Source organism: Schistocerca nitens, chromosome 3 (assembly GCF_023898315.1).
Source record: "Schistocerca nitens isolate TAMUIC-IGC-003100 chromosome 3, iqSchNite1.1, whole genome shotgun sequence".
NCBI classification, from domain to species: domain Eukaryota; kingdom Metazoa; phylum Arthropoda; class Insecta; order Orthoptera; family Acrididae; genus Schistocerca; species Schistocerca nitens.
Genome location: NC_064616.1, coordinates 128,283,808 through 128,309,394, shown reverse-complemented (window position 1 = coordinate 128,309,394; position 25,587 = coordinate 128,283,808). Strand labels below are relative to the sequence as shown.

At 44.1% G+C, this 25,587-nt stretch overlaps 1 protein-coding gene across 1 annotated transcript in view; it reads left to right on the top strand.

Annotated features, from left to right (window-relative positions):
* Positions 1 to 25,587, top strand: part of LOC126249101 (uncharacterized) — a 217,804-nt gene that overhangs the window by 172,874 nt on the left and 19,343 nt on the right. The gene's annotated exons all lie outside the window — the stretch shown is intronic.

Genomic DNA, 25,587 nt, shown 5'->3' with positions numbered 1-25,587 from the left:
TTTATTATACAGTAGCAAGTCGTTATAAGATGCTAACGATCTGAGAATCAGGCCAAATTAAATCTCTTCTAGCCATAAATAACAAAAATAACTTTCTTACATATTCTCAATGTATGTTGCATACCTCACTGTGTATGAATAAGTTTAGGCTTGCTTTCAGTCTTTTCAATTAATCATGCGTTAATCAGTTCCAGTGAAGGACAGATGTGCGACACGCTTTTGATGTATACTGAAAAGCTTATAAGAAAATTGCAATACCTCCGAAACTTGAACACAACTATTCGTTATTAAAGATATTCAAAGTGAGTATGTTTCTCTTATTATCAGCCACTAACTTCATGAACAGTTTTTTCAAAGTCTTTTCTTCTCTTCTAACAATACCAGCCCCGCATACTCCCTCCTATACACACATTTTCCTTTGAACTTTCAACGATATGAAGAGACTCTTAAGATCTGTGACTGATAATACCATTCGCCGTCGTTTGTTACCTGAGGAAAGTTTTAATTTGTTTTCCCTATTCGTCTTGACAAGTGCTACCCTAGTTTCAGACAGCATTATCTGTTTTTCCTAGACTTACGTAAAATGTGGTTCTCGAATCGATGATCGAACTTCATTAGAAACGTTGGCAGTCACGAAAAGCTATGTCGTTGCCGAGGCCTTTGCCAGATTCTGTCACGCCAAAGTAAGTATTCTGCTTTAGTAGAATGGTATTCGTACTACAATAAAAATAAAAATGAAATGGACGCTTTGCCAGTACGTGCTGTTGACTTACGTAGCTCGGCGATATCGAAAGAGTTGATGGTGATGACCGATAAACTATTTAGTCTCATGTTGAATAATAATTCTAGCTCATCACCAAACGGTGCAGTAGTTTTGGGTTATCACCGCGTGCAACAGCATCCAGTGTTTGGCATTGCCCACTTGTCTCCCTTTTGAAGAGATAAATATCCTGTCACAGCGTCATTATTGTAAGGCCTTGGATATACTCTTGTCGACCCTGTCACTGCATTTCGACAGAATGGAGCCATCCCTTAATTTCACTCTTACCCTCAAACATAGCACTGGGAAAAAAAACTCGGCAATGAGTAAATAAACACAAGAGCATGCTTTTCTCTGCTTGTTGAACTATCTGTACACTTGCCTTACTTAAGTCACCAAATGGACTCAGAAAAAGTAGTAGAATTATCTCAAGGTCCTGTAGCCTGTCTCCCCGCTCTGTCCGATATTTTCAGGAAATTCATTCACACGAGGACATTCTTGCAAAAATCACAGAGGATATTGAATTTCCATCTCACAGGTTGTGAAGAGTAGCGAAAATCACGTCTGGAGAACGTCACCTGTATCAGTCGTAGAGAAAAGTAAAATTTCTGAAAAGTGAACGCGTGAAAAACGTGATTGTACTACTACAGAACACATGACCGCGAGTGAAGATATCCGTTGTTGGTCTTTCGTAATGCCCCTGTCTCCTTTCAGGAGTTTTGCAGAATTTCCGTCAAAACAGATCTCTTGTATTTGGTCCCCACACTGCTATCGTCACATCGTCGTATCGTTTGAAACATGTTTCGAAGTGGTAAGTGAGAAAAAATGTCTCAATATTTCCATTAACGAAGTTTCGCCATACTACTCAGATTTTTAGCGATACTGCTGAACGAGAAAAAAAGCTGTATGAAATTGATGCGTACGTATCACGGCTTGTCTGCTAAAGAATACCACATATACCAGCACATAGGTATAATAGTGTAGCGTTCAACACAGTCAATGGATAGGAAATAATGAAACCATCAACAACATGAAAGATGCTTTCAACGTTATTGATGATCCTATCGCAGAGAGCAGCCCTGTGCTTCCATCGAACTTGAGACCTTGCTAGGATCAGATTGGGTTTAACGTCTGGACCTTCTAATTACGAACACGACATATAACGGATTTCTAATCCATAGAAAGATTTCAGTTTGGATGTCCAAGTGTATGTGTTATCAAGCTCAAAGATTGTCATTTCTGTTATATGCGGTAAAGTCAAGTGAAGCGTAATTCAACAGTATCCCTTAATTTTCCATTTCTTAGATACAAATTAAGAGCATCGATGTTCCAACACTTCAGCGGGTCATGGCAGAATTTCGCTATTCGTCAGTGTTACATCACCGTCAATGATGGCAGGTGTATCGAACATGTCATAACCTAAATCAGAATATCCGTAGTAACGTTTATATGTTGAATAAATTGGCTGCACGCCGTAGTTTGTAACTAATTTACGTTTTTTTCATGTAGTTCAATAATTGTCACCCTGTATATACGTCCGTTTGACGAGTTCTTTTCCTGTGTAATGTGGTGTATCTACGTCTTTGGCCCGATATTGTTACCGCGTCAATTTATCGTAGCTAGCAAACATAGTAAAATTTAATTGTAAATTCTCCACTAACACTGTTGTGACGAGTGACCACAGTCTTATTGTTATGGTGTTCACGCTGTTGCTTCATAGCGTTTATTTCTGAGTTTATTAGTAAATATAATAATCGGTCTTAATGTCACAAAAATCCGTATTTTGGGAATAGCAAAACCAGAAGAATTTAACAAGGGCGTCTGTAGGAACGAGGCATATCGTCTGACGGATGTCGCAGTTAAGGCAACAGACTGTCAAATTGGGAGAAATGTTGTAAATAAATATTTTTTTAGACGATTCAGTGATCTCATAGAATACATACCTGTCATCATCGAAGGATACTGATATCTAGGAGAGACAGTATCCGCCACCACTCACAGAACTGTGATCTGTGTGATTCTTTTACATAATAAATCACATTGTAATACATGCCAGTTGTGCGACGTGGAGAATATTCTGATTAGCCCACGTTGCATAAGCAATTGCCCGAATTTTTTCAGTCTTGTTTGTGTAAATCGTTAGGCGTCTTTATTAAATCATGGAGAGGGTAAAACGATGTTGGTAGGATGCAGTGCGCGCTGTGATACACAAATGTAGCAAGTTTCATTATGTAGTTGACGACGCTGGGTATTTTTCTTAATCTGGGTATTGAAGCTCGAAGTAAGAAATTATGAAGTTTCGTTTTGCACAGTTTTTTTACGTGAAAATTTCTGTTCGTTCGTCGTTCTAACTTCCTTGTGTGACGACAAAATACCGTCAGATTCGAATCGCTAGTAGGCCTAAGAGAATAATAATGCATAAACAGTGGTTGATCACACAATGGATGCACCGTGTGTGTAGTTGTTTGTCATGTAGTATTTATTTTCCCTGTGATGTCATAGTACCAACGTAGGGGCATGCGTGTGATTGTTCCCGAATTACCTTTGTGTAAAATTATAAATTGGTGTAACGTGAAACACGTTTAGCTAGTATATTGATTCGGGTGTTATTGTGAAGAGCTTTCAGAGCACTACTAGGACCCGGAACATAGTCGAAATCGGTATTATATTGAAAATTACAAAAAATGAGCGATGTTTTCTCATATGACTCGTAAATATGCTCATAGAAAATACAAGTCAGGGGAAAGCTTGCGTCGAAAGGACTCCAAAAAACCTGAAAATTCCAGTGCTGATCGAATGAGAGAGCTACGGCAGCCTCGAAAAGGAAATGGAAAAAATGGCTCAAATGGCTCTGAGCACTATGCGACTTAACTTCTGAGGTCATCAGTCGCCCAGAACTTAGAACTAATTAAACCTAACTAACCTAAGGACATCACACACATCCATGCCCGAGGTAGCGGTCACTCGGTTCCAGACTGTAGCGACTAGAACCGCACGGCCACTCCGGCCGGCGGAAATGGAAAAAGAGGGCGCAAAGTGATTACGTAACTGGCCCATCGGGCATACGAGTACAGCGGCCAGCGACCGTCCAAACTTCTGGTTCGTCTATTTTGTAACCGTTATACAAATGGTTCAAATGGCTCTGAGCACTATGGGACTCAACTGCTGTGGTCATAAGTCCCCTAGAACTTAGAACTACTTAAACCTAACTAACCTAAGGACGTCAGACACATCCATGCCCGAGGCAGGATTCGAACCTGCGACCGTAGCGGTCGCGCGGTTCCAGACTGTAGCGCCCAGAACCGCTCGGCCACTGCGGCCGGCCAACCGTTATACTACTCTGTGTAACTGTTGCATTAAGGAGATTGGTAATTAAAGTACAGACTAACACGAAACACTTTACAAAAAAATGGTTCAAATGGCTCTGAGCACTATGGGACGCAACTGCTGAGGTCATTAGTCCCCTAGAACTTAGAACTAGTTAAACCTAACTAACCTAAGGACATCACAAACATCCATGCCCGAGGCAGGATTCGAACCTGCGACCGTAGCGGTCTTGCGGTTCCAGGCTGCAGCGCCTTTAACCGCACGGCCACTTCGGCCGGCTGAAACACTTTACACTTGTTTTGATTTTATCCCGACATTTTCACGAAAAATCTACTGCGCGGGCCCGAACTGCGCACACAAATATATTTTACTTTCTACTTTGCTTTACTTAGCCTCACAAAACGCTGAACAAATGTCAGTGGTAGATGGCACAAAAAAGGCATTGCTTGTCACGGAAGTGTTTACTCTTGCGCAAGTGGACATCCCAAAAAAGTTTAAAGAAACAAATACTTCCTTTTACATACGCTATACATTAAGAATGTATAGAATTAGTCTGATACCAAGGCGTACTGATAGTAGTTCTTTTTAAGCGCTACCTCTAAATATGAAACGGGTTAAATGATACTGATACTCTACGTACCATAGCGAGATACACATTTAGTTGGTGTAGTAACTATAGTGATACTAGTAGTAGTAACTGATGATGATGTGATAATGGTGGCGACTAAATCATAAGTGACCAAAAGCCCTCAACGATAGTGGTGACTCTTGAACAATCAAGAGCCACCACAATTCAAGAAGATTGGACAGAAAAGTTCAAGGTGGGCACGCTGCTTCCGTCATGTTCTGTATGTACGTGATAAGTTTCAAAGAATGTGGATCTTAGGGACAGCAAGCACCCTCACCGTTATGTAGCGATCGTACAAAACTGCACCCACAATTATGCGTAGTCTATGCTACTTATAATCTTCCTGCATTCAGTTGTAGACGAAAACACTGGTACGGTTCAGCCGTCTGGGTCAATGTAATGTTCACTTCTTAGGGATGAAGATCGCGAGGCAAAGTCTTCTATCCCACTGCGTAAACATTCTCCATAGGAGGACGCCACTACCTCACAACTGTACCTTGTAAGCAAAAAGATTCATCGGCGCTTATGTTTGTATCCCGCCACCCGCAGATGACAAAGTTGACTTTTGTCCCCCTCCCCATCTCTTATTTTAGGTGTGTGTGTGTGTGCGTGTGTGTGTGTGTGTGTGTGTGTGTGTGTGAGTGAGTGAGTGAGAGAGAGAGAGAGAGAGAGAGAGAGAGAGAGAGAGAGAGAGCTCAGTGCAACGGAATTAATACTGGAAAACCATTTGTCCACGAACGATAGATAGATATTTGCGTGAGTCTTAAAGTGGTTTGGGGGAACATAAAAGCGTTTGGGCGATAGCTGGTACTAGATGATCTTGAAAATTCCTAGCTTGGTTTCTACCTCCGAAATTTTTTGCGTAAGGATTCTACTAATGCGAATATATGACGTGTGGCATGTTATTTCTAACCTGCTGCACACTACGTCAGTTGTAAGACTGTTCTCCCTCTGTACACGAATAACGCCACTTCCAGAAACTGGTAGCAGTCGGCGCTGTTGGTTACAGTATGTCACCCGTATAAGCAGCCGGTACGTTTCTCAGAACACAAGTGCTGTGCCGAGTGCGTTCGTTAGCGGATACCTACAGGCTAATTAGCTCTCACACAGCAATATAAGTCGCTTGGTGGATGTCTTCTCTCGATTTTACAATACTGAGAAGAGCATCGTTCACTACTGGTCGTGATTATGATCATCTGGCATGAAACTGGTTCCGTGCTGCCTACATTCACCCTGTAGTTTTACGTCATCACTCACAAGGGAGCGCATATACTTTCGGGTAAAACACAAATTGGGCTTCTAAAACAATTCAATTTATATTTGCATATTCTCTACACAACTGGCGGTATTTCCATGTGAGGCATTTCATTTTTTTTTTATGTTGACATTGCCTACAAACAGTTTTCTGATCATAAACATTGTAAACGTTAAAAAGTGTGGTAAAAATTCGTAGTTTAACACTTGCAACTCAAGATAGTTTCGCACACATTTGTAAATATCTTTACTGCCTCATAAATTTAACAAAATTTTATGTACCAAGGTGGTGGTTAGTGTTTAACGTCCCGTCGACAACGAGGTCGTTAGAGACGGAGCGCAAGCTCGGGGTCAGGGAGGGATTGGGAAGGAAATCGGCCGTGCCCTTTCAAAGGAACCATCCCGGCATTTGCCTGAAACGATTTAGGGAAATCACGGAAAACCTAAATCAGGATGGCTGGAGACGGGATTGAACCGTCGTCCTCCCGAATGCGAGTCCAGTGTGCTAACCACTGCGCCACCTCGCTCGGTTATGTACCAAGCCCGAACTCTTGCGGGAATCTGAGAGATCGCGCGTGTAATGTGGTTAGTGAGCAGGGACACTACATCAGTAGTGTATGATATTAGTTGTGAATTTGGGTCCGACGGGAGGCGTGCTAGAGTTGTCCGCCTGGTGACTCCTGTGTTCAGATGGCGTAATGGCCAGTGCGTCTGCCTAGTAAGCAGGAGACCCGGGTTCGAATCGTTGTCCAAACTTTCAACTTCGGACCTTTCAGGTGTATCGTCTTCAAGAGATGTTATGTACAGCCCTGTTGATTTCAGCTGCCTGTTTCTTAAGCGTTGAAAATTAATCTTCAGACCTCTTTCCAAGCTTCGCCATTTTCGATGAGTTTCTGGCAGTGGTTAGTCGTAAAAAGTTCTTTTATGACTGCGCGACACTCCTATTTACCCATTTCAATTAAGCAGACAGAAGCTGCCTACTTTAAAAAACACCTCATAAACTAAACTTTCTGGGTATCGAGTTGGCAATTGTTATACGTGATTACGTAATATCTATTAATATAAAAAAAGAATTAATTTCATCGCCATCTGTGTACTAGGCTCGGAAATCTTGTTCTTGTTCACGTGATAGAGAACCGGTTTTTAGTCATATCTTTTTTTTTTTTTCAATGTCAGTTTAATCGGGCTGTTGAAATCGCTCAAAATAACCGGTTTCAGAAATATCTGATTTCTTTTTTTTATTCCTATTATTTCCCGTAATAAACGTAGAAATCGAACAAAAATTGGAAAATTTTGACTCGCTCGGCTGCAAGATCCATAGAATCAAAGTATTAAATTAAATAGGCAAATAAAAGAAAACCTCGCTGCTTTTCTCTAAAATTGATAAGTGAATGACTTACGCGAAGAACAGTGTTCTCCTATTGATTCTAAATTTTGAAACTCTGCTCAAAACTCGTGTTGTAGTAGGGGATCATAACTCTGTTTTCCGTGTTAATTTGTCCGTTTTCAAGGGCTAATAGCGGATAAACGACTGCTGTGTACACACAGACAGTAGTGCAGCTGCGTTCTATTTTGTTGTAAACTACTAATGAACTGTTAAGTTTTAAATTTTCTCCTTACGGTATGTCCCAAGTTTGTTGTGGCTCCTCCCGTTTTTAATCTTTCAAAGCAAACGGAGCATTTCTAAACTGATACCGCATTTACATACTTATTTACATACGTATTCGTACGATCCCTGTCACGGTATTTGCCCGGAAAACACCTCCTCATTCAGAGGTAATGTCGTACCTCGATTTGTAAAGCGGGTATAGCATTTAACATGGATACTTGTGTGCACCTGTAGAACGAAGACCGCTTGTGACAGTAACATGCGGTAGTTGTTGGGATAGAGTTTTTTGCTTTAACATCTGGGATGGTGATGATGATGATGATGATGATGATGTTTGGTTTGTGGGGCGCTCAACTGCGCGGTCATCAGCGCCCGCGCAAAGTCCCAATTTATACACAGTCCAGGTTTTTACACAATCCAACGTAGCTACTGTGACGAATGATGATGATGATTATGATGAAATTATGAGGACAACACCCAGTCCCCGGGCAGAGAAAATCCCCAACCCACTACGGATGGTTCCATTCTGTAGTACAAGTGTACAACTAATGTTCGACGACGGCGACGGCGCCACAGACCAGATGAGGCAAGTCTTACACACTGCACACAGAATGTTCGGAAATTACCGCTACAAACATAATATTTTGAACGTGAACCCATGTTCGAAACATCTTTGCTAGGTAGCTATGCAACAGGGTAGACACGGGGGGAGGGGGGGGGGGCTACGTCGTATCGGCTGTTGTCATTTGTTGTCTGTCCTACCTCTCTTCAGTCATGTGTCTCTGAGTGTTGCAGCAACACGGTTGAGTACATGTTTGCAGAATACACCGACACGATCCTTCTGTATGGCGACGCTTCCGGTTGTGGCAGAGCTGCTCGTCGTCTTTATGAAGATCGTTCTCCACAACCTCCGTCTTCATCGCATAACCTTTTCAGCAAAATTATGCAACGGTTTCGAGAAAGGGCTATCTTGACCGTCAGCAGGCGTGACTGTGGTCTCCAAGGAGACGCGGAACACCCGGACGGGAAGAGGCCGTAATGCATCACGCTGAGGAGTGCACGTAAAATTGCACATTTTTGTTCGGGTATAAGTGAGTGGAATTGTAAAACAAGTGATGTGCAAGGTCAGGCCTAATCAATTGTTTGTAAACGTGGTCGCGTTACCAACATGTTTTCAAATGGTTGCAGCAGGGAAACGAAACGTACCCGGACATGGGCTCTAATTCAAAATATTATCTAGTCATTTCCAAGTCCTATAAGTCTCTAACAGGAATTTCCGAACACCCTGTATACACTTGTACCATCTAGCAGGCGACGCAATATGGTAAAAGATATTTCATTGTCTCAGCAATGCTATACTAGTTCTTTTGCCACGTGTTTGTTGCTCGTTTCTGTTGGCGTTGTTATTGATAGCTTTTCCCATTTGCTATAATAACTTTTCAATATTTCTATGAAATGCGAATTTTACCAATAAAAATTAATCTTTCTTTAAAAAAGGTTAATTTAGATACAAAAAGTTCAGCACTGCTGCTGTGGCTAATTAATTTTTTTCTGCCCGGTTATTAATAAACAATAAAATCGCCAGTTATAACGGAGACCACAAAAATACCGAAAAATACGAGGTATTCAGAAGTGAAATGCAGGTGTCGGTTTTAACCTCTCGGTTTTTCCCATCTCCTTCTCGTAGAACCTGGTACACTACGGGTTCTAGTGGACGATTTGAGTGTCGGTGGTACTTTAGACGAGACGCGACAGAAGAAAATAGGCAGGGAAGTGTAACAGCGCCTGCTGGGTAGTTGGTCGAGGTCGCCGCCGAAGGCTGGCAGCTGCGGAGGGTGTCTGTCCGCTGGCCGCTGGCCTTGACCGCGCGCCCATTCACTCGCGCCGCCGCTGCTTCCCAGGAATCTACCGCAACACACCCACTCACATCACAACTCTGGGGACCACGTTGTCTCCTAGCCATTCCCGTTGCGCTCGTTAACACAGTCTCTTTCCCTGCTTCCCTGGTCGCCGCTCCCGTTATACTGTTACCGCCGTGGACTGAGGTCTGAAGTACAGCCTTTCTGAGAGACTGCTTCGAGGACTCGTACCTGACCATTGCATTTCCCGAGGAACGCCGAGCCGTTTCAGCCACTCGCAGATTTTCGGTAAATAGGTCCAACTTCACTGGTGTTTGTTCAGGAATCAGTGTACTCACGTGCGTTCCGTGCGATGCGCTAAAATATACTGATGCAAAAAAAAATCGCAACACCGAAAAATAATTAATGTGGAGTATTGAAATTTCGGGAACACATTTGTCTAGGTGACATATGTCAGTGATTAACATTGCAAGAAAGTGAGTTAATATATAAAAAAACTAAAAACCCGCCTCGATTGCGAAAAAAGCACCTAGTGTTAAGTGTTAACCCAGGTTTCGGCGTAGATAACTACACCTTCTTCAGACCAACAATAAAACCCACAAGTGCCTAAGAAGACCTTTGTCAATGATTAAAAGAACACCATAGCTATAATTTATAAACGAAAAAAAAGGAAAAAACAAACAGTACATATGTACAAAGTCAAGTATACCATTAAGTTAAGTAGTGGTTTTGACTTTGTACATATGTACTGTTTGTCTTTTCCTTTTCTTTTTCGTTTATAAATGTATAGCTATGGTGTTCTTTTAATCATTGACAAAGTTCTTCTTAGGCACTTGTGGGTTTTATTGTTGGTCTGAAGAAGGTGTAGTCATCTACGCCGAAACCTGGGTTAACACTTAACACTAGGTGCTTTTTTAGCAATCGAGGCGGGTTTTTAGTTTTTTAATATATTAACCAACGATTGCTGACGCGCTGCGATGTTGAAGGTTCTTAAAAACGAGTTAATGTAAGCGCGACATAAGCTATTGCAAATGTGAAATGCTGATACGTTAGTAACCGGTGTAACCGCCAGAATGTTGAATGCAAGCATGTAAATGTGCATGCATTGTGTTCTAAAGGTGCCGGATGTCAGTCTGTGGGATGCGGTACCGTGCCTGTTGAACTTACTCGGTCAATACAGGGATGGCGCTGGAGTTGTCATCCGATGATGTCCCGTATGTACTTGATTGGAGAAATATCTGATAATCGAGCAGGCCAAGGCAATATGTCGATACTCTGTAACGCGTGTCGGATAACAGCAGCGGTGTGTGGATGAGCGCTATCCTGTTGGAATGCTATTCGTGAATGTCAATACAACAGGTCGAATCACCAAACTGACGTATAATTTTGCAGTCAGGGTGCGTCAGTTAACCACGAGAGTGCTTCCGCCGTCATAAGAAATTGCACCCCAAATCATAACTCCAGGTATAGATCCAGTGTGTCTAGCCCTCAGACAGGTTGCGTGCAGGCACTCAACTGGCCTCCTTGTTAGCACCACACGGCTGTCACTGGAACCTAGGCAGAACCAACTTTCATCAGGAAACACAAAGACATCACCCCGTCCCCCGAGGGCTCTCGCTTGACACCACACCACTGAAGTCGCAAATGGCGGTGGTCCGTGGTCTGTGGAATGCACGCTGTAGGCGTCTGACTGGGAGCTGTTCTTGGACTAACCGATTTGAACAGTTCGTTGTGTCACTGTGCAGATGCTGTACGATGAGCCAGAGCCATACACCGAAGACGATGGTCATCACTCCCGCTAGTGCCACGTGGCCGTCCGGAACCGTACATTACCATGAACAGCGCTGCCAGCAATAACGTACAGTGGCTACATTCCTGCCAAGTCTTTGTGCAATATCGCAGAAGCTACAACCAACTTCTCGTAGCCCTATTACACGACCTCGTTCAAACTCAGTGAGGTGTTGATAATGGCGTCTTTGTCGCCTTAAGTGTATTCTTGACTAACATCAATTCACAACGTCCAGTGTCAAGGATAACACGCTCACGACCATTACAGCGTGTATTTAAAGACCTGATTTGTATCCTCAGTATGCGATTGGCGTGAAACCTGAATAGACATCATCTTTCATATGTAGAAACACTCCTACAATCTTTCTCTCATCTCGCACAACTCCTTCTTCGTTCTGCGACTTTTTTTTTCTGTCAGTGTACATACACCTGTCATGTTCTCTCAGGGAAATTTTTTCCTACTTCAACCTAAACTAGTTTATGTTCTCTAACCTCGCTTATTTCTTACTTTACTGACTGGGAAATAGAATTCATACACACATACAAACTTCACTGAGAAGCACGCATTATTTACTGTTTACCTATTAGTTTGTTTATTTTGCTACACACCGTGAGTTTCGGAGTTGAGCTTAATTTTCGAATGCGAAACGGCTTTCTTCTACATTTGTCTCTTTTTTTTACTTTGTGGATATATTCTTCCTCACGAACCGGTATCTGCATTTTATATTTTGCATTATTTTCGCTACAAAGTGGAGAAACAACAGTGCATGGACCTGTAGTTTCAAATGTAGACTTATTAACATTTATTGACGGCCGGTTTGACACGAGGCGCCAAACCTGACGCGTGCATATTCTCACGTACACAGAAATGTAACTCTTACAGAAAAGAAGTAGGCTACCACTTCCGCCAATACTCGGGAACGCCGGAGAAGCTATCCCGCGATGATACGTGGCGAGAACCTCCAGTGAATTGATGTGGAGAGGACTTTGGTTTCTCCATATCCCTATGGTTGTTTCTGAGATGTAATGCTTATGGCCTCGGCCTTATTGGCTATGGTTCAAATGGCTCTGAGCACTATGGGACTCAACTGCTGAGGTCATTAGTCCCCTAGAACGTAGAACTAGTTAAACCTAACTAACCTACGGACATCACACACATCCATGCCCGAGGCAGGATTCGAACCTGCGACCGTAGCGGTCTTGCGGTTCCAGACTGCAGCGCCTTTAACCGCACGGCCACTTCGGCCGGCGCCTCGGCCTTATTCTAGAATAGATTGGCGTTCAGCAATCGTAGCCGAATTACCACGTTCGACTTTGAAACTGCATCAGGATTCTACATAGTTCCAACTTTTTAAAGCTCGCTCATTCCCGAAGCTGAGATGTGCGCGCTAATCCGCATCGACAGGCAGATACAGTTGGTCCCAGAACCAGTTCTCGCTTGTTTCAGGTCGAGAAGGCTAATTTCTGGTTTCTGATCCCCGCTAAGCTGTTTTGGCAGTCCTGAGTAGCGAACGCAGGAGGCAGCAAGTAGACGTGCAAAGAGTATGCAGGCGTTAATTAATGTCTGTAAATCATGATAGGGTGGGCAGATAGAACGAAAATAAGAATTAGTGTATAATTACTGCTAATCTGTCAACCTTCCGTGCGTGAACGACAAAGCTTCACTGTCATAATAAAACCTCTCCCTTTAAAAGAGTTAAACGGTGCACTGAAGATGTTATGCCTTCTAAGTAAATTTTTGCGGATGTAACGCTAGGTCTTAGCAATTCGGATTTGCATACATGAAGTGACTCGTGACACATGTGAACAAGTATGTAGGTAATATATCATTGTACCCACTTGCCAAAAATGTTCAAATGTGTGTGAAATCTTGTGGGACTTAACTGCTAAGGTCATCAGTCCCTAAGCTTACACACTACTTAACCTAAATTATCCTAAGGACAAACACACACACACCCATGCCCGAGGGAGGACTCGAACCTCCGCCGGGACCAGCCGCACAGTCCATGACTGCAGCGCCTTAGACGTACCCACTTGCCAAAATATAACAACAATGGCGAAACTGTGTCCGCCATCTGAAACCGTCTGCTTGAATTTAAATTCCTTTTCGTGCGAAGATACATGCAGACTAATGGCGCAACGTATAGATATATATACAAAGAGGCTAGAAAGAGTCTGAAAAGCTTATAAAGGTGTTACAGGGTAGGTTGTGCTGAGAAATAAGTGTTAAGAAAAAAATATGATACGTTGCTCCATTTCCGAGTTAATTAGCATTGAAGCTAGCCAATCAGGCTGTAGCGAGCGCAAATTGAAGTGGTCCGCCAGATACATTTAGTGTCTGTTGTTCTCATAGCGTAGATGATTACGCACGGGACTGCTCAGTCTTTGGCTCGGGTTGGATCCTTACCACCGTCCTATGACCAATTTTTACATCGCTCGCATGTTCAGTTTTTGGAAACAAAACAAAGAACACGCTTGAATTTGCGCGTGTAACGGCGTGATTGGCTAACTTCAGTGCTAATTAACTTGGAAACGGCGCAACGTATCGAATTTTTTTCTTAACAGTTGTTTTAGACGCAACCTACCGTGCAACACACTTACACGCTTTTCAGACCGTTTCTGACCAACCTATAAAAGGGGCTATCAAGCAGTTTGCTTTTGCCGGCCGAAGTGGCCGAGCGGTTCTAGGCGCTACGGTCTGGAACCGCGCGACCGCTACGGTCGCAGGTTCGAATCCTGCCTCGGGCATTGATGTGTGTGATGTCCTTACGTTAGTTAGGTTTAACTAGTTCTAAGTTCTAGGGGACTGATGACTTCAGAAGTTAAGTCCCATAGTGCTCAGAGCCATTTGAACCAGTTTGCTTTTGAGGGCGTTGCTGCTGCGTATATACAACCCAGCGCGTCTCCAATTTGAGTATATAAGCACCAACATGTAGGCAAGGAGCTAGTGCGATCTTCGAACGGAGCGATTTACAGTTCAGCCAAACGTGCGGTTCACTATCAGCTTCCAGTCCTGTCACCTTTCCTAAAAGTTATCTTCTCGAGTTGCTTTGTGTTTTGATGTTGCCGACGAAAGCGCCAAGGAAAAAATAGGGCTAATCTATGCCAGTGCTGTTCGAACAGCGTCAAAATATTGACCTGAATTGAAATAGCTAAAAGAGAGAATTTTTTAAGCCTAAAGACTGCGCACTGGACGAAATTCTACACTTTCGCGTTATCACCTTCAATAAAATCAGTGACACGGTGATGGGAAAAATGAAATTAGACCGTTCTGGAAAAGCAACTAAAATTGTACCAGGGGCGTTCAATAAGTAATACACACATCTTTTTTTCTGGAAGCAGGTTGGTTTTATTCGGGATAACAATACACCATATTATTCCCCACTCTTTTGGCTACAAAATCCTGTTTTTCAACATAATCTCCGTTCAATGCGACGGCCGTATACCGCCATACTGGGTGGGCCTTTATGCCCGCAAGATCCCGTCTGTTGGGTGGGCAAGGAAGAGAAGTCCAGTGTAGTTTTCTGAGTTCCTCTCGGTTACGCAGTCTTCTGTGAGGCCATGGAGAAGGAGAAGTTCGTTTGCATTTTTGTGGTGACGAACACAGCGGTGTGAGGCCGGCTGGCACACGGGAGGTCGGACAGGTTTGCGCGACCTTGATACGATGATGACAGAAGCCTGGCTCAACCACTCACCCTGCTTTTGTTCACTGCCAAGTTACCGTAGACGTTCTGCAAGAGCCTACGAATATCTGCGATACTCTGTTTTCCCCCCAAAAGAAGCTCAACCACAGCTCTCTGCATGGAACGCACCTGTGTTTCAGACGCCACTTTGAAGGCTATATGTAGCGCCGTCACCTATCGGAACTTCATGGAATTATAGGGGCTGAAGCGAGAATATTGTACAATGTCCCACAGAAAATCCGCATTTTTTCAACCGAAATTGGCCGAGAAGAAAATGTACTGATTACTTATCGAGCACCCCTCCTGTGTGTTTTGTCACGCTGAAGTTCTGATTGTACACTATTCTAACTGGCTGTGAGATGGGTTGTGAAGATGCCATAGTCACCTGTGACATGAAGAAAGCTTGTAGATTAACGACGAATCCACATCAAGGTCGTTAGAGACGGAACACTAGTTCTGTTGGACCAAGATAGGGTAGAAAATTTCCCTGGATTCCGGGCAAGGAATCATGCCATCATTCTCTGTATAAGAATTACACTTCTGGCCATTAAAATTGCAACACAAGGTAGGATAGCAAATCACAATTTTTTTATTATTGTGCATATAAAGTATAGCAGGAAGAATACACGATTAAATGTGAAGGTTATTTAGCGATATGCACGGTGGGAAGTTTAGTACACAGAGCAACTCTGGCAGCAACAAAACCGGTCCGGTCGAACTGAGTTTGTGTTACAGATACGGAAACGTCATTCCGAGCTGCTGTAGCTCTGTTGCAGAGTGGTCCCTCGCCAACCAGTGACCGGATGTTTTCAGTGGGTGAGAGACCTGAATAACGTTCTGAACATGAAAACAGCTGAACCCCCAATGTATCGAGGTAGCTCAGAACAGCACAGGTAGCATGTTGTCTTACGTTATCTTGTTGAATAATAACGTCACGGAGACCTCGAAAATGAGGTACAGCCACTGGCCTTAACACGTCACAGTTATAACGCCTTCAGTCCAAATAACCGGCTATACGCACCAGAGGTGATCGTGTTTTGTACCCAGTGACGTCCCATGCCATCGAGCCACATGCTGGGAATGAATGACCTTGACTCGTCTCAAAAGTCAACATGGTGCCACCCCTGTGTCCATTGTCGTCCTTTGGCGCACTTGTCCGCTGCCCCGTCACGGGAGGCTGCAGCAGAGGTCGCCATGGTGACAGTATGTGTTGATCCAGATGTCGACGCACTGTCCGTGTGGATAATTGCCTTGCTGCAAACTAGTCCATTTTCGGATTCAAGGTATATGACATGGCTGTACGATCCTGCACGGGCTGGCGAACAATTTGCCTGCCTTCTCGGGCGCTAGTCTCGAGAGGTCGCTGCGTTCCTGCGAGGCGTTGAATATGGCTCCCTTGAATCCATCGTTTCGCATCACAATCGTGGGATCCAGATAAACGAGAGTAGTAATATCGCGGAACTATAAACTTCAGTCTCCATAGGCCGCGATCTTGTCGCTTGCGAATTTCGACACGTGCTGTTAGACGATTCACCTTTTTACACGAAGCATAAAGCAACATCCTCACAAACAATCAATATTCAAATGTGAATTCTGAATGATAAACGAACTGCATAATCTTTCTCTAAATACAGAACATATATGGCGTTTCTTCTATAGTGGGCAGTCAAATGAAAACGAGATAGATGGAAAAAGTAAGCAAACTGTATACTATTTCAAAAGAAATCGCCACAGCTGTCACCACATGTATCCCACACAATAAAGTCAATGCCTTCTCGGAAAAATGTTTGCGGTTGCCTACGGGACCGTGACTGTTCCCAGCCTTGCATCTCTTCAGCAGAAGCAAATCGACAGCCACGAGTGTTTTCCTTCGAGACTATAAAAATATAGAAGTCGCATGGGGAGGAATCGGATCTGTATGCGGGTTGTGTAAAGGCTTTCTAGCGAGACTTGTGCAACGTACTTGATACGGCATGTCTGTTGCAGGGTATGCCCACCTACGTTTTGTTTAGACCACGCTGTACAAGTTTCAAATGGTTCTAAGCACTATGGGACTTCACATCTGAGGTCATCAGTCACCTAGACTTAGAACTACTTAAACCTAACCAACCTAAGGACATCACACACATCCATGCCCGTGTCAGCATTCGAACCTGCGACCGTAGCAGCAGCGCGGTTCCGGACTGAAGCGCCTAGAACCGTTCGGCCACAGAGGCCGGCGCACAAGTTTCATTGTCAAGCTCTTACACATCCTCCACACGGATCCGAGCTCTCCCCAAGCGATTTCCATTATTTCAGAGCTCTGAAGAAAGATATTCGTGGCCGTCGATTTGCTTCGGGCGAAGAGGTGCACTCTTGGATACAACCACGATTCCGTAGGCAACCGCAATCATTTCTCCATGAAGACACCGTCCGTCTTGTCTCATAGTAAGATAAATATATTTAAAGCTATCGCGTTTACTTTTGAAATAATAAACAGGTCATCCCGTTTTTATTTGTGCAGCTGTGCTGAAATGCTGACTATTTACATATTATGGCATGTAGACCGCGTGATGCCAGTTTGACGGTTGTTGCATGCCACCTTCACAACGTTGCAATTTTAATGGCCATCAGGCTAGATAAACCATTGAAAACTTCTGTCGGTATGGCTAGATTGAGATCTGAAACCAGCACCACCGGCATTTGAACCCAGAATTTGAACCACTATAATAAATTTCCTGGAGACCGAGAAGTTTTTTTCCACGAATCAGCACGGTTTTCGAAAGCATCGCTTATGGGAAACTAAGCTTGCCCTTTTCTCACATGATATCCTGCGAACTATGGATGAAGGAGAACAGTCAGATTCAATATTTCTAGATTCCCGAAAAGCATTTGATACGGTGCCCACTGCAGTCTGTTAACAAAGGTACGAACATATGGAATACGTTTCCAGAAAGTGAGTGACTGGAATACTTCTTAAGTAAAACAACGCAGTATGTTGTCCTCGACGGCGAGTGTTCATCAGAGTCAAGCATGGCGTCAGGAGTGCTTCAGGGAAGACCACTATTATTTTCTATATTCGTAAATGATCTGGCGAACAGGGTGGACAGCAATCTGCTGCAGTTTGCTGATCATGCTGTGGCGTACGGGAAGGTGTCGATGTTGAGTGACTGTTGGAGAATACAAGACGACTTAGACAAAATTTCCAGTTGGTGTGATGAATGGCCCTAAATATAGAAAAAAATTCAAGTTAATGCGGATCAGTAGAAAGAACCAAGCTGTAATGTTCGTAGACGGCATTAGTAGCGTCCTGCATGACAAAGTCACGTCGTTTAAATATCTGGGCGTAACGCTGCAAAACGAGAATTGTGGTAGGGAAGGCAAATGGTCGACTTCAGTTTATTGGGAGAACTTTGGGAAAGTGTGTTCATCTGTAAAGAAGACCGCGTGTAGGACATTAGTGCGACCTATTCTTGAGTACTGCTTGAGTATTTGGGATCCGCAGCATGTCTGATTGAAAGAATACATCGAGGCAATTCAGAGGCGGGAAGTTGCAGTTTGTCAGTGTGTTCGAACAACACGCAAGTATTACGGAGATACTTCGGGAACACAGATGGGAATCCCTGGAGGGAAGGTAACGTTCTTTTCGAGGAACACTATGGTTGGTTCAAATGGCTCTGAGCACTATGGGACTCAACTGCTGAGGTCATTAGTCCCCTAGAACTTAGAACTAGTTAAACCTAACTAACCTAAGGACATCACAAACATCCATGCCCGAGGCAGGATTCGAACCTGCGACCGTAGCGGTCTTGCGGTTCCAGACTGCAGCGCCTTTAACCGCACGGCCACTTCGGCCAAAGGAACACTATCTAGAACATTTAGAGAACCGGTATTTGAAGCTGATTGCAGAACGATTCTACTGCCGCCAACATATGTTTCCCGTAAGATACGAAAAATTAGGGCTAGTTGGGAAGTATACAGACAGTCGTTTTTCCCTCGCTCTATTACCTAGTGGAACAACAAAGGAAATGGCTGGTAGTGATACAGGGTACCAACCACCAAGCACAGTACGGTGGCGTGCATAGTTTCTATGTGGACGTAGAAGCCTCTTTTGCTCCAATCCAGTGTCGAAGTCGGATCATTTCACACTCTGTTTTAGCTGGTACAAGGAAATGTGCTGAGATTCTGTGAAACTTTTTTTTTTAAATTTGATTATGGTTTTCGGACTCGCCTTTGGTTTCTTACACCATGTAAGATAGACATTTATGTTTGAATGCAGATAGGTTTAGAGTGTGGTTAGAATTGTTTCATTTATTCTCTTCGCTTTCGAGTTCTATTTAGAACAAAAAAATGAAAAGAGGTCTTTTTAACAAAACTGAGCTCCTGAAGTAAAAGATAAAATATGAGTGAAGTAGGAATGTTTAAATAGTAGGACCATTTACTTGTCATGTTTGCAGATGACGCACTCAGATGTCATAATCTGGCTAAATGCTTCTCTCCAATACGGGGAGGTGTACCGGATATGGGTGGAATCTACGCTCCGTATCATTAATTACTCAGCCATTAGTTCGACAGGGGTTTGCCTGCATATGCGCTGCATACGATTTTCCCCAACCCACTTAGGCATATGTAGCTATGGTTCTCTGCTTCTGCCTTACATGCACCGTATGCAGATTGGAGGACAGAAACACACAGAGTACAAGTCACTCTGGTCACCAGAAAATTCTCTTTACCGACTTGTTCTGCAGCCCACACCAAGAAAATGATACTTAGGAACAGAATTTGTACTTAGAAACTGTTGTCGTCACCGGTGGTCAACAGACTTCATATTTAGAGGATGACTAGTGAAAACTGGAGTGTGTATAACACCGATACTACCGTACCATATTGGATGTATGATCGTCGGTGACATTCTTACCGGATACCGATATATTCACTTTATAGCATAAAATACGCACCAAATGCAAATCAATGTACGTAAGAGAAAGAGCTGAAATATTTTTACAACGGCCTATCACAGTTATTTTTAAAGAAGTGATTTAGGCAAATATTATGCAAAAAATATCAGATGAACAAAATTTTGTAATTGATCCTCCGTGTCATGCGAACAACGGACGAATACTAGACTTTGACGTCCCATCGAGAGCGAATTCATTAGAGAGGAGCACTTGCTCAGCGCTTACAAGGAAATCACTCCAATCAAGCTCATCATCCCTACATTTACCTGAGTCCAGTTACTTAGCCACTGCGCCGTCTTGCTCTGTAATATGCAACGGATAGTAGGAAAATTTTAAAATAGGACCTCCTTTATGTTACTTTTCCAAAAAAGGAAATAACTTGACTGCGGGCATCATACCACGTTGCAGGAGCTCATCATATGTCGAAAACCGCCATTCTTTCTGTTGACTGCACTTGTACAAAGATAACACACACACACACACACACACACACACACACACACACACACACAGAGAGAGAGAGAGAGAGAGAGAGAGAGAGAGAGAGAGAGAGAGAGCTCATGAACCTCGAGGACAATTCCAGTTAAATAAACAATAGCCAACACAATTTTTGAGCGTTTTGATGAGCGCTGTCTTCATGGAGGAACCATCAATCAGTTCTCGATCTTTTGCATCTACATCCGGAAGGCATCTTACGGTGTGTGTCGAAAGTTGCTCGGTGTAGCACAGTAATGTCCCTCGTTCTTCTACCATTGTCGTGAGGGAAGAAAGGCTGGCGGTTAGTCTTGGTGTGATTTCAAGTGTATACGTCATGGTAATTATGTGAGAAGAAGTAATATCTTGCCTGACTCTTGTTGGAACGTTCGCTCTCGAAATTTTAACAGTAAACCTCTCCGTGAGGCTTAACGCCTTTCTTTGTAGCGACAGCTTGTGGAGTTTGGTAAATACCTCCGTGATGGTCTTACGTTGACTGACCGAACCAGAGGCAAAATTGATTGTTCTTCTTTGTTATCGTCTCTATCTCCACGCAACCTGCCTAGTATGGTTCCTAGACTGATAACCAAGAATTCGTCGAATGAGGTTTTTATAACTCACAGTTACGAACAGAATGGCAAGCATATGGACATACGACAGACGTTTGTGATTGTGGGCCTATTACCGATACTGATTTGTGATGAGGGTTCTGCATTTCCTTCGTAGTGGCGTTGACTGCATGTTTGCGGGCATTTTAATATCGGATACCAAGCCATAGAAAGAGTTAAATTGAACTGCTGTAAAAACAATAAACTGCTTATCATATTCAATTGTGCAGCTGTTTACCTAACACTAACTTCATCATGATGGAAAAAATTCGCTCACACGACGGTTTGACCGCCGGAAGGGAGTAGTACAAAATGTTAGTTGGTAGGCTCTCGCAGAAAGACGCCGTATATTTCATGAAGAGTTGCTTACGAACTTCCGAGAATCAGCTTTCAATGCGAAGGTGAAGAGTACTCTTCACGCCTCCCCCGCCGCCTTCGGGTCGATTTCTTAGAAATCCAGAAGATAAATATGAGTTCGTACAGAACTGTACTGTCATTCTCGCCGCGCTCCATCCATAATGGAACCTAAATACACGAATGGAAGAAATCGCAGCACCAAGAAGGAGTTGTGAGACATAAACGAAAGTTGGTAGGCGTAGATGATGTCTCTTCATATTTCGCGCCAGTCGTATAAGAGTGGCCCTGGCAGCGGCACTACGAGGATGCAAATCAGGTTTGCTTTAAATACACGTCGTAACGGTGGTGAGCGTTAGTTAGCTTTGAGACTGGACGTGGTGAGCTGATGTTAGTCACGAACGCCCTTAAGGCGATAAAGACGCCTTTGCCAAGACCTCACTGAGCTTGAACGAGCTCGTGTAATAGGATACGAGAAGTTGGATGTTCCTTCTGCGATACTGCAGAAAGACTTTTGGCAGTAATGTAGCCACCGTACACGATTGCTTGCAGCGGTGGTCACGAGAAGGTACAGTTGCAAAAAGAACAGCCACGTGCCACTACCGAGAGTGAAGACAATCGTGTGCGGCGTGTGACTCTGACGCATCGCACTGCATCTGCAGCAGCAATCTGAGCAGCAGCTAGCACCACAGTGACACAACGAACTGTTACAAATCGATTACTTAAAGAACAGCTCCAAGCCAGACGCCCTGTACCGTGCATTCCACTGATACCAATTCACCACCATTTGCGAGAGCACATTGGAGGACAGGTTGGAGGTCTGTTGTGTTTTCTGATGAAAAAATGGTTCAAATGGCTCTGAGGGACTATGGGAGTTAACATCTATGGTCATCAGTCCCCTAGAACTTAGAACTACTTAAACATAACTAACCTAAGGACATCACACAACACCCAGTCATCACGAGGCAGAGAAAATCCCTGACCCCGCCGGGAATCGAACCCGGGAACTCGGGCGCGGGAAGCGAGAACGCTACCGCACGACCACGAGCTGCGGACTTCTGATGAAAGCTGGTTCAACCTCGGTGTCGTTGATGGCCGTATGTTGCCTAGAAGGAGGCCAGCTGAGGGCCTGCAACCAACTTCTGTGCTTGCTAGACACATTGGACCTACACCTGGAGTCATGGTCTGGGCTGCGATTTCGTATGGCAGCAGGAGTACTCTCGTCGTTATCATACGCACCCTGACTACAGACTGGTACGTCAATCTGGTGATACCATCTGTTGTGCCGCCATTCATGAACAGCATTGCAGGGGTTGTTTTCCAACAGGATAACGCTCGCCCACATACCACTTTTGTAACCCAACATGCTCTACAGAGTGTCGACATGTTGCCTTGGCCTGCTCGATCACCAGATCTGTCTTCAATCGAGCACATACAGGACGTCGTCGGACGACAACTCAAGCATTATCCACAACCAGCAATAACCGTCCTTGTACTGACAGGCATGGAAATCCATCCCCCAAACTGACATCCGCCACCTGTACACTATAATGTATGCACGTCTGCATGCCTGTATTCTACATTCTGACGGTTACATCGGTTATTAATGTACAAACATTTCATACAGGCAGTGGCTTACCTCGCGGTTACATTAACATGTGATCTCGCAATGTTAATCACTGACATATGTTACCTACACAAATGTATTCCCGAAATTTCATTACTCTACATTAATTATTTTTTGATGCTGTAATTTTTTTTTGCGTCAGGGTACTTACGAACACCTGCTTAGAAAATTCCGAGAATCGGCTTCCAGACCGGAAATTATTCACCTCCCTGCGCATTGATCTCTTAGAAGTCCAGAAGATAAATATGAGCTGGCACAGAGCTGTACTCACAGTCACTCTTCTTCTGCTCCTTCAGAAAATGAAGAGTAAGAAACTTAAATAAAATTTTTTTTATTAATTCATATCGCCGCGAAACCATGCATTCATACATGACGTAGCTCTAGGGGGAGGAAACGTTGCGCAGCATTAAACGTCTAGGGAACTTGCGTGTTAAGAAGGCTAAACTGTTAAGCTCTCTAGCCTTCCTGCTACGCTGTCGAGATGAGAACACGATTCCACGATGGTAAGCCATCACATCAACACCTCGGCAGCCAGAAGAATCTATCGTCGTGCCAACTCTGCCCTGTTGCGGGAAAGGTTACACTTCACTAGGAGGCAGCTGGATTTAAACGGTCGCGAGCTGCTGGCTATCCATCTGCAATTCACAGCGGTACTCTCGCTAGTTTATTGGGAGGGGATCGACGCGGCCACCACAGCACAACAGGTTTCATCGAGAAAGAAGACCACAGAGAAACAGAAAGGGAAGTTCACGTGGCTATCTCAACAACAACACGGTGCAGAACGAAAATCAACAGAACGAACTGTCATCAACATGACGGAGAAAGAGATCTACGCTGGTGACATTTCGGCGCTTAAGAAAGGTCTTAACTTCGCACCAGCGCCTCGGAACACCCCTATCTGTGATATTATAAATGGGGTTGAACAAGCAGTCCGCAAGATGCCCAGTAAGAGTGCAGACGAAATTCGTCGCGAAACGTGTCGCATCATTTCAAAATCGAAACCACCGAGGTCTAACTTGACTAGGGCTGAACGCAATGGTCTTAACACACTCCACAACGACCCCCTCATCGTGGTTCAGCCAGCTAACAAGGGCAATCCATCCGTCATTCTGAATAAAGCTGACTACGACGCCAAAATTCAGTTGATTCTTGAAGAGGATACATACCGGAAACTGCCACGGGACCCGACGTCAAGAATAATGAGGAAGACATAAGAGCTTCTAAAACTGTCAGCCGGCCACTGCGGCCGTGTGGTTCTAGGCGCTTCACTCCGGAGCCGCGCTGCTGCTGCGGTCGTAGGTTCGAATCCTGCTTCGGGCATGGATGTGTGTGATGTCTTTAGGGTAGTTAGGTTTAAGTAGTTCTAAGTCTAGGGGACTGATGACCTCAGATCTTTAGTCCGATAGTGGTTAGAGTCATTTGAACCATTTTGAAAAAGCAGTCAACACTGCAAGAGGGCGTTATTATGAATCTTCTCCCTCAGGCGCCGAGACCACCTACGCTTTATGGACCATCAAAAATCCACAAACCGGATTTTCCTCTTCGTCCCTTTGTGAACACCATTGGGTCACCCACTTACAGATTGTCAAAACATCTGGCTAGCCTCCTTGCACCGCATGTGGGTCGTTGTGTGCATCACATCAAGAACACCGACGACTTTATCAACAGAATTAAACAACTGCGTCTTAGTCAAGGAGATATAATGGTTAGTTTCGATGTGGTCTCCCTGTTTACACGTGTTCCGGTAAAAGACTGTATAGATCTCCTCCCCCATTTATTTGATAGCACAATTGTGGGACTGTTTAAGCACACGTTGACATCGTCGTATTTCCTACATGGCGGCCAGTATTTCGACCAGTTGGACGGCGTGGCTATGGGAAGCCCATTAGCTCCATCCATATCCAACCTTTTTATGGAAAAATTTGAAGACATCGACTTGGACACGGCTCCAGCTAAGCCAAGTTGCTTTTATCGTTACGTCGATGACACCTTTATCATCAGGACCCATGGTCGTGAAAAACTGGGAGAATTCTTAGAACACCTGAAAAGCATTCACGGCCACATCAAGTTTACGATAAAAGTCGAGACAGATGGTGCATTACCCTTCCTTGACGTCCTCGTTCGATGAAAACCCATGGGCACCTCAGCCACAGTGTCTACAGGAAACCGACACACACATATCGGTATCTGCACGCTCTCAGCCGCCACCATCCTGCACAAAAACGTCGCGTTCTGAATACCCTCGTCCATCGTACTAAAGTCGTCTCAGACGCTGAAAGTCTGCCACTAGAACTGAGCCACCTCCGAAAAGTCTTCCGGGAAAACGGGTACAGCCACGGACAGGTGTCGCAGGCTATATCTGATGTAACACGCAAGAAACACACCAACAGAGAAGAGACCACCATCGAAGAAGAAAGCAAGAAACTTGTGTTTTTGCCTTTCTGTGGTACAGTGTCGGGAAAGATTAGCCGTCTCCTGAAGAGATATAACATTTCATCGGTGTTCAGGCCACCAGCAAAAATTCGACAGCTCGTGAGGCCTGTGAAGGACGATCTAAGGCTTAGAACTCCTGGAGTGTACAGGATACCATGTCAGTGTCGCTGTTACTACGTCGGCAAAACAGTTCGAACTGTGGAGCAACGCCGGACGGAACAAATGGTTCAAATGGCTCTGAGCACT